Below are 10,110 nucleotides of genomic sequence, written 5' to 3' on the forward strand. Positions count from 1 at the left end.
CCCTGCCACGAGCCCAGGGCCACAGCCAGCCCTGGCTCCCAACTGGGCAGGGGCTGCACTGGCCCCTGACAGGGCCTGGCTCTGTCCCCTTGGGCTGGGGGAGATGTCATGGAGAAGGGAGGCTCAGGGGTGGCAGTGGCTGCTCAGGGATGGGTTTGGCCCGTGTCCCTGGAAGGAGCCACTGCCCAAGCAGCTGTGCTGTCCCCCAGGCTCTGCTCCCAGCCTTCTGGGCTTTGTTGGGTGGCACAGCCTGTGCCAAGGGCCAACAAGGTGCCTGCAGGCCCCAGCTCTGGGGTAAACAGAGAACATCCTGGACATTCCCACCATGCTGCCAGCTCAGCAGTGCAGCACAGCACGGGCTCTCACTGCCCATTGCTCCCACAGATGCAGCCAGCACCACAACACGTGTTCCCAATTCCCAGAAGGACATCGGAAGAGGTTTCTGTCAGGGAACACGCTGTTGGCCGGAATTAATGGCAGGCCTGATTTGTTTGGTGCATGTACTCGTTTTATGCGGTGTTGGAATCTGGTATTGCTGGAAGACAAAACGGTGAGTGTTTTGTTCATCTTTCCCTCAAACAGCTTCTTTTGAAAGTCTATTGTAGAATAGAAACATTCCCAGTGAGGCTGCTGTGGACCTGTAGATAGTCAGTGGTTGTCCAAATAACTCTGCCAAGAGTTCTGCTGCTGCCCAGGCCTTTAATTGGCCTCTTAATTGCTGGGCCTTGTCCTGGGGAGCCCGCTGGGGCTGCAGCCAGTGCTGGCCGCCACTGAGGCTGCCTGGCCAAGAGCAGCCCCAGGAGCAGCGGGCAGAGGCAAAGCAAGGTGGGCAGGAGAAAGAGCGGGGACGAGATTGCCCTTGAAAGGCAGAGGCCCTCTGGGGCCCGCTCCTGGCCAGGGACCCTGCCCAGAGCCATCCCCTGCTCACTGGGGCCTTGAGGGGCAGCTGTCCAGCTGGGCCAAGCTGTGCCAGCAGCTCCAGCCGTGCTGGGGAGCCTTGGCCGCTCTGGGCCCTGCTGTGCAGGAGGGTCCCTGCGTGCCAGCGGCAGCTGGGGGCCTCAGCCACCTCCTCTCTCCACAGGAGCACCTCTGCACCTCCAGATGTCCTGCCAAACACGTTAGTCTGGGAGACCTGCACCTGTCATCCTCCATCTGCAAGCCAGTGTCTGTTGTCCCTGCCACAGCTGCATTATCAGCTTATTGCTGTGCCGCCACCACCCAGAACAGGACCCTCTGTCCCTGCAGGTGCTGGCCCTGGTGCCTGGCCAGGCCTGAATGTGGGCCCCTCCTGCCAGGGAAGGGCTTGAGCAACACCTTTGGGCTTCTGCTCTGGGCTCTGGCTGGTACCACCAGCACTGGCACAGCTGCTTGGCTGGCCACAGCCTTGGCTGGGCAGGCAGCAGCCGGGCATGGGGCACCATGTTGACTTTGTTTTTCATTTGTAGAAATTTGAAACTTTTAGAACTCTTTAGAATTATTATTGGTAGAATGTAAACCCCAAATATTTCTTCCCAACTTCCATAGTTCTTTAGGATTTTTCCTAAGGAGTGTTAGAATTCTGAAAAGGCGACCCCGTTTTATCTTTGCTTTTCATTCTTAGAAATTTGAAACTTTTAGAAATATTTAGAAATATTTTTTGTAGAAAGAAATCTACAAACATTTTTTTACTTATTTCTATAGTAGTTCAGGGTTTTTCAAGGTAGTTTTAGAATTCAGAAAATCTTGGAACATTTTACACATCTAGAATAAAAACTGAAATTGCATTCAATTGGTAATCTTTATTCTAGGAAGAACTAAGACACCCCAAAACACCCAGCCTACTGGAGAGGCTCTTTTCCCGCTGGAGATTTGTACCTAGTCTCAACAACTAACCTAAGACCTTTCCCCAGATATTTTTCGGGACTTCTGACAAGCTCCCCTCTTAGTCTTCAGAGGGAATCTTTGAGCACAGTGAGAATCCCCCGCTGTGCAGGACGGTCCCTGTGTGCCAGCTGCAGCTGGGACCTCAGCCATCTCCTCTCTCAATAGGTGCCCCTCTGCAGCTTCACAAGAAAGGCCAAACACCTCCCTCAGGGACACCTGCACCACACATTTCACATCTCCATGCCCATACGTGATGTCCCTGTCACAGCTGCATTACCAGCTTGCTGCTGTGCAGATGCTGCCAGCACCCACAGCAAGGCCCTGTGTCCCTGAAGGGACCCGCCCTGCTCTGTGGCCTGGACTGAAGGTGGGTCCCTCCTGCCAGGGCAGGGCCCAGCACAGCTCTTCTGTTCCAATAAAGAGATGGAGCTCTCACCCCAGTGTCCAGCTGGTACCACCAGCAAAGCCCACACAGCACCAGCCCTGGCTGAGCCCCATGTCCAGGAGCAGGCAGGGCTGACCAGAGTGTGGGTGGCAGGAGCCAGGCAGGGGCTGCTGTGACCAGCAGCGGGGCACTGAGGGGCTGGGGGAGTCCGTGTTGAGCGTCCCTGGGATGAGGGCACATTTCCTTCAGTGGCATCACCAGGGCCTGGACCTCCTCCAGTGCCATGACCAGGAAAAGAGGAAACCATCAAGAGCATCTCCTGGGACACTGCCTGACCAGCAATGTCAGCAGGCAAAACCAAGGTTTTGTTTAGCAATGACCCTTTGAAGAAGTCAAAGATTGACAGTCAGGGCAGTCCAGTAGTAGAGATGGGAGTACCTCCCTCTGGGAAGGGGCTCCTGTCACTTCACAGTCTCCATCCCCCGCCGGGAACCGCAGAACTCTGGCCAGCCCTGCTCCCCCCGTGCCCTTGTCAGACCTGGGGGGGAGGAGGCTGAACCGGAGCCCTGTGACCTCTTCAAAAGCCAGAAACCAAAGAGAAAGAGAAATTCCTGGGATTAAGGTTTAAAGGGTGGTGTTCACAGGTTGATGTCACTCTTCAATGATTAAAACTACTGTCAGTTCTCAGAAATGGCCAGTTACTGGCCAGGAGGAAAAACTCCCATCAGCCTCCAGCAACCTTAACTTCCATAGCTGTTTCTCTTTTTTTTAAATGTCAATATATCAAATACCACAGCAGTAACAGCCCCAGTGTTCCACTCTCTCTGACACCACAGCAGTGACAGCCCCAATTTCCTCCTCCCCGTTACACCTGTCGTGGTTTTAAAGCATTAGTTCAAAAATCACTGGAAAACTTATTCATTTCTTGCTGTGAGATGTGGATTATGAGAAGGGCAAAAGATGCTTATAAGGAATAGAGTAAGTGTCATGGTTTTAAAGCTGTAACTAAAAAAATTACTAGAAAACTCACTTATTTCTTCCTATGAGATATGGATTAGAACAAGAGCAAAACAGGCTTAAAACTTCAAAGGAATAAATAAAGTTTATTAATAAAACTACAAGAATAAGAACACCAGAAAAAACTTCCAGAAAACACTTTTAACCCCCACTACCCAACCATTCTCTTGTTCACATGACAACATAGAGACAAAAAACTTTGTAACTTTGGTGTTTAAAACAGTCCCAATTCCTGTTAGAGTCTTTTCATCAGACTTTGTATAGTAAAAGAAGTCTTCTGCTAATCTATGGAGTTTTTCACACGAAAACCATTTCTGTTATAGTTTTCTATTTTCCTGATGCCAGCTGCCCAGAAATCTGTCAGCAGTTCACTCCTCCCATTTCACATCACTCTGAGGTGTGTATGGGTCAATGAGTCGAGGGATGTCATTTTAAGGATGAGTTATTCAAAGGCAAAAGTTCTCTTCATCTGTCTCTGTGAGCTTCCCTGGAAACAGAAGTTTTCTCTTTGCCTCTCAAAATGCATCAAATCTTCAACTATTACTTCTCCCCGCTCTGTTCCAGCACCTCACTGTATCACAATTACTCCACCTCTTGCTCAAAATCCACCCTTTGAACACTCCACTCCTCCCTATATACTCTGTCATGAATTAAAGGAGTTTTTTCAGGACACTATTGTCCATCCCCATAGCTTTAACCGACAAATATTTCAGTTTAATTAAAGCATCTCCTTATTCTCTCTTCCCCATCTAAAACTTAAACTAAACTTAACTCTAAATCTAAAACTTAACTCTTTTCCTCACCGTCTTTGGTAGTTGTACTAGTTTGAAATCAAACCAGTGAGAGATCGCAAGTCAGAATTATAATTTAATAGGAAAATGATAAAAAGAATAAATGCAATAATATCAAAAACACTGACAGAGTCAGAATACAGCCTGGAACCCTGTTAGGGTGATGGTATTCGTCCAGATGAGGTGGTCTTGTTGAAGCGTGATCCTCTGGAAGAAAGGGGGTCTGGTCTTCAGCTGAAAGTCCAGCAGTAGCTCCTGTCCTCTGGAAGTCCCGTAGGTAAGGGCTGCTGTGGTGTTCGAATTCTCAGCTTATATCCAGTGTGGAATGCTTGGCTCCTCCCTCGGGGAGGAGCATCTCACAATGGGATGGTGAGTCATGAGATAAGGCCTTGATGAGCCATTAACAGAAAACAGTCCAGGAGGAAGTTATCTCTGAGTCATGCAGCAAGGCAGTGGTGGGCCCATTAACAGGGGACAATACAGGGGGAAGTTATCTATGAGTCATGGGGCAGGGCATTGATGGGCCCATTAACAGAAGGTAGCCCGGGGGGGGGGGGGGGGGGGGGGGGAGGCAGGGAGCACTGCCTCACCTGGTTTCAACAGTACATGAGGATGGTGATAGAATATACTGCAACCCAGGACATAATCCACCCCTTATTCTATTACCATCTACATAATTCCAAATCAGTACCTTCCTTAAACTCCACACACACACACACACATATATATATATATATACAATGGAACCTTACACACAGTTCTCACTTAAAATGAGGTCTCCTTGTGGCACACATCGGGTTTCCCCATCTTTCCGCATTACCCACCAAGTGCAACCAGGTCCTTGAGCGAAGACAATCCCACGGATAGGTTTGCTCTTGCCTGAGGTGGGATTAATCCAAACAGTCTTTCCTAACATACCTCTCATGTGTACCACAGGGACTTTATCACCATCCACCGTGTGCAAGGGTTCAGACTGGGCAGGACCAGCTCGATTGATGGATCCTCTGGTGTTAACCATCCAGGTGGCCTTTGCTAAGTTCACTTCCCAATTTTTGAAGGTTCCTCCACCAAGTGCTTTTAGGGTAGTCTTGAGTAGTCCATTGCACCGTTCAACTTTCCCAGCAGCTGGTGCATGATAAGGGATATGATAGATCCATTCAATTCCATGTTCTCTGGCCCAAGTACTTACGAGGCTGTTCTTGAAATGCGTCCCATTGTCTGACTCGATTCTCTCAGGGGTGCCATGTCTCCAAAGGACTTGCTTTTCCAGGCCCAAGATGGTGTTCCGGGCAGTAGCATGAGGCACAGGGTATGTCTCCAGCCATCCAGTGGTTGCTTCCACCATGTCAACATGTAGCGCTTGCCTTGGCGGGTTTGGGGAAGGGTGATGTAGTCAATTTGCCAGGCTTCCCCATACCTGTACTTGGACCATATTCCACCGTACCACAGAGGCTTCACCCGCTTGGCCTGTTTGATTGCAGCGCAGGTCTCGCAGTTGTGGATAACCTGTGAGATGCTGTCCATAGTAAGGTCCACCCCTCGCTCACGAGCCCATCGGTACGTTGCATCTCGTCCCTGATGACCAGAGGCATCATGGGCCCAACGAGCTAAAAATAATTCTCCCTTGTGCTGCCAGTCCAGATCCACCTGTGATATTTTCACCTTGGCAGCTCGATCCACCTGCTCATTGTTACGGTGCTCTTCATTAGCCCGACTTTTGGGTACATGAGCATCCACGTGTCGAACCTTCACGATCAGCTTCTCCACCCGAGCGGCGATGTCCTGCCAAATCTCAGCGGCCCAGATGGGTTTCCCTCTGCGCTGCCAGTTGGCTTTTCTCCAGCGATCCAGCCATCCCCACAGAGCATTAGCTACCATCCAGGAGTCAGTGTAGAGATAGAGCCTCGGCCACTTCTCTCTTTCAGCAATATCTAAAGCCAGCTGGACAGCTTTAAGTTCTGCGACCTGACTCGATCCACCCTCTCCCTCGGTAGCTTGTGCAACTCGTCGTGTGGGGCTCCATACAGCAGCTTTCCATTTCCGGTTAGTGCTTACAATTCGGCAGGAACCATCGGTGAAGAGGGCATATCGTCTTTCACTCTCCGGTAGCTCATTATATGGTGGGGCTTCCTCAGCACGTGTCACTTGCTCCTCTTCTTCAGAAGATAATCCAAAAGTCTCACCTTCAGGCCAGTTTGTTATAATTTCCAGAATCCCAGGGCGGTTCAGGTTTCCAATACGGGCACGCTGTGTAATGAGGGCAATCCATTTGCTCCAAGTAGCATCGGTGGCATGATGCGTGGAAGGAATCTTTCCCTTGAACATCCACCCCAGCACCGGCAGTCGGGGTGCCAGAAGCAGCTGCGCTTCAGTACCAATGACCTCTGAGGCAGCTTGGACTCCTTCATAGGCGGCCAAAATTTCCTTCTCTGTTGGGGTGTAGTTGGCCTCGGATCCTCTGTAGCTTCGGCTCCAGAATCCCAGTGGTCGACCCCGAGTCTCACCAGGCACCTTCTGCCAAAGGCTCCAGGACAGACCATTGTTCCCGGCTGCAGAGTAGAGCACGTTTTTCACTTCTGGCCCCGTTCTGACTGGACCAAGGGCTACCGCATGAGCGATTTCCTGCTTGATCTGGGCGAAAGCTTGTTGCTGTTCAGGGCCCCAATGGAAATTGTTCTTCTTGCGGGTAACCAGGTAGAGAGGGCTCACAATCTGGCTATATTCAGGAATGTGCATTCTCCAAAAGCCTATGGCACCTAGGAAAGCTTGTGTTTCCTTCTTGTTGGTCGGTGGAGACATCGCAGTGATCTTATTGATGACTTCAGTGGGAATCTGACGCCGTCCATCTTGCCACTTTACCCCCAGGAACTGGATCTCCCGGGCAGGTCCCTTGACTTTGCTCCTCTTGATGGCAAAACCAGCCTTCAGGAGAATCTGGATGATCTTCTGTCCCTTCTCAAATACTTCTGCTGCCGTGTTCCCCCACACAATGATGTCATCAATGTACTGCAGGTGTTCTGGAGCCTCACCCTTTTCTAGCACAGTCTGGATTAGTCCATGGCAGATAGTAGGACTGTGCTTCCACCCCTGGGGCAATCGGTTCCAGGTATACTGCACACCCCTCCAGGTGAAGGCAAACTGAGGCCTGCATTCTGCTGCCAGAGGAATGGAGAAAAAACGCATTTGCAATATCAATGGTCGCGTACCACTTTGCTGGCTTGGATTCCAGCTCATACTGAAGCTCCAGCATGTCTGGTACGGCTGCACTCAGTGGTGGCGTGACTTCATTCAGTCCACGGTAATCCACCGTCAGTCTCCATTCTCCACTGGACTTACGCACTGGCCATATGGGGCTGTTAAAGGGTGAACGAGCCTTGCTGACCACCCCTTGGCTCTCCAGCTCACGAATCATCGTATGGATGGGGACCACAGAGTCTCTGTCGGTGCGGTATTGCCGACGGTGCACTGTTGCTCTGGCAATTGGTACCTGTTGTTCTTCAACTCTCAGTAGTCCCACAGCAGAAGGGTTGTCTGAGAGACCAGGCAAGGTACTCAGTTGTCTGATGCCTTCTGTCTCTAGGGCAGCTATCCCAAAAGCCCAGCGATAACCTTTTGGGTCTTTGAAGTACCCGTTCCTGAGGTAATCTATGCCGAGGATGCATGGGGCCTCTGGACCAGTCACGATGGGGTGTTTCTGCCACTCATTCCCAGTTAAACTCACTTCAGCTTCCAGTACCGTGAGCTCCTGGGATCCCCCTGTCACCCCAGAAATAGAAATGGGTTCCGCTCCCACATACCTTGATGGCATTAGAGTGCATTGAGCGCCGGTATCAACCAAAGCCGTATATCTTTGTGGGTCAGATGTGCCAGGCCATCGGATCCACACTGTCCAATAGATCCGGTTGTCCCTCTCCTCTACCTGGCTAGAGGCAGGGACCCTCTAATCCTGGTCATGGTGCACGTTGCTCTCCTCCGGTGAATATGCTCTTGATGTCCCTTCAAGAGGATCACTCATATCATCATTTCTATACCTTCTGATGTTCTGGCCACGAGAGACCGGAGCGGCGCTGGCTCTAGATGAGCTCCTTGTGGTAGTTGTCCCTCTTTTTAGTTCACGTACCCGGGCTGCTAAGGAGGAGGTGGGTTTTCCATCCCACTTCCTCATGTCTTCTCCATGCTCCTGGAGAAAAAACCAGAGGTTACCTCGTGGAGTGTATCCTTTCTCCCTGGCTGGGGAATGCCTACTCCTAATAGCAGAGACTCTTGTTGGTTCTGGGGAGACGTGGTAAATTTCTTCCTTAAGTTCCTTTTTTAGTTTCTGATGGCCCTCTTCAATCAAGCTCCGGACTTGCTCAGCCAGCCTTGTTTCCACAGATGAGACATGGGTGCGAAACGGGGCAGTGACAGTGTCCTCGTAGATTCTTAGTTTATTGGCCAGGACACCCACCCTGTCCTCACCTTCCCTCCATTGCAGTGTTGCCAGGTAACGGGAGTACATCTCTGGTCCAAGCCGTGCAAATCTCAGCCACATCTGTGACGTGCACTGGACACCATCTGGGCTCTTAGGAAATCTCTCATCTTCTGCAAAAATGATCTCCAGCACAGCCAACTCCCTCAGGCATCGGATACCCTGTTCCATTGTGCTCCATTTTCCCTGGTGCACCTGGAGGTCTTCTTTGCAGAGGTATCTGTCCCTTACACTTGTCAGCAGTCGCCTCCAGAGGCTGAGAGTTTCTTGGGTTCTCCCAATCCCCTGGTCAATGACCACATCCCGGGACAGCGATCCCAGTTGCCTGGCCTCACTTCCATCCAGGATGGTGTCGTTTGCTGCAGCGTCCCAGATGCGGAGCAGCCAGGTTAGGATGGACTCGTTCGTCTGGCGGGTGAATTCCCTCCGCAGGTCACGCAGCTCACCTAGGGATAGAGAGCGAGTGATAATCTCTGGTTCTGTCTCCTCCGCTGCGTGTGAAGGTCCTGCCTCACCCTCATCAGTCACTATGCGGACTGATTTGCTTTTTGATTTCTTTTTCTGAATGGGGGCAACTTCTACCGGTTTAGGCTGCTCTGGTTCGGTGACTGTTTGTGTGGAGGTGCTCATGGCCCTTTTGGTTCCTTTCTCCTCTGTGGTAGTCTGCGTAGACATGGACGCTGTTGTTTTGCTCTTGGTTCCTTTCTCCTCTGTGGCAGTCTGAGTGGACACGGATGCTGTTGCTTTGCTCTTGGTTTCTTTCTCCTCTGTGGCAGTCTGCGTAGACACGGACGCTGTGGCTTTGCTCTTGGTTCCTTTCTCCTCTGTGGCAGTCTGTGTGGTCATGGATGCTGTTGCTCTGCTCTTGGTTCTTTTCTCTTCCTCCTCAAGAAGACGCTGTACCACACCAAACAGTGCTTTGTTTCTAAGCATGGTGTACATGGTGCAGGCCATGCAGAGAAAACAAAACAGCAAGACTAGGCTGTCCTTGGCATCCAGAGAGAACTCAATATTTTTAAAAACTGCTGTGCCTGACCTGAAAGGCTGGAAGAAACCACTCTCCACTCTTCCCACCAAGGGCAGGGTGCGATTGTTGAGAAGGTCCCAGATGTAGCAGCCCAGACTAGGACAAGCAAACAAAATTGAGTATATATTCCGAATGGTATTCATTGCCTCACAGGTTATCATGCCATAAGCATAATAAACCAATAAAGCAATTCTCATACCATTCCCTGGTCTCAACAGGAGCAATACAACAGGCAAGTAGTTCCCCATGTGAGGGAAAATATAGAGAGCAAGATACAGTACCCATATAGACAAGCCAACCACCATGGTGGATAGGTTTCTGTTAATATGAAATTGCAATTCTGACTTTCTCTCAGGTTAATGCCCCACGTTGGGCGCCAAAATATGTACTAGTTTGAAATCAAACCAGTGAGAGATCGCAAGTCAGAATTATAATTTAATAGGAAAATGATAAAAAGAATAAATGCAATAATATCAAAAACACTGACAGAGTCAGAATACAGCCTGGAACCCTGTTAGGGTGATGGTAGTCGTCCAGATGAGGTGGTCTTGTTGAAGCG

At 50.4% G+C, this 10,110-nt stretch overlaps 1 long non-coding RNA gene across 1 annotated transcript; it reads left to right on the forward strand.

The window, feature by feature from the left end:
- Positions 1-384: 384 nt before the first annotated feature.
- LOC147646742 (uncharacterized) lies at positions 385-1,763 on the forward strand. The gene is made up of 2 exons (XR_015281807.1): positions 385-550; positions 1,082-1,763. It is a non-coding gene; the product is annotated as an uncharacterized LOC147646742 (long non-coding RNA).
- The last annotated feature ends 8,347 nt before the right edge of the window (positions 1,764-10,110 follow it).

This window comes from Cyanistes caeruleus, unplaced genomic scaffold (assembly GCF_971803275.1).
Source record: "Cyanistes caeruleus unplaced genomic scaffold, bCyaCae1.hap1.1 HAP1_SCAFFOLD_81, whole genome shotgun sequence".
NCBI lineage: Eukaryota > Metazoa > Chordata > Aves > Passeriformes > Paridae > Cyanistes > Cyanistes caeruleus.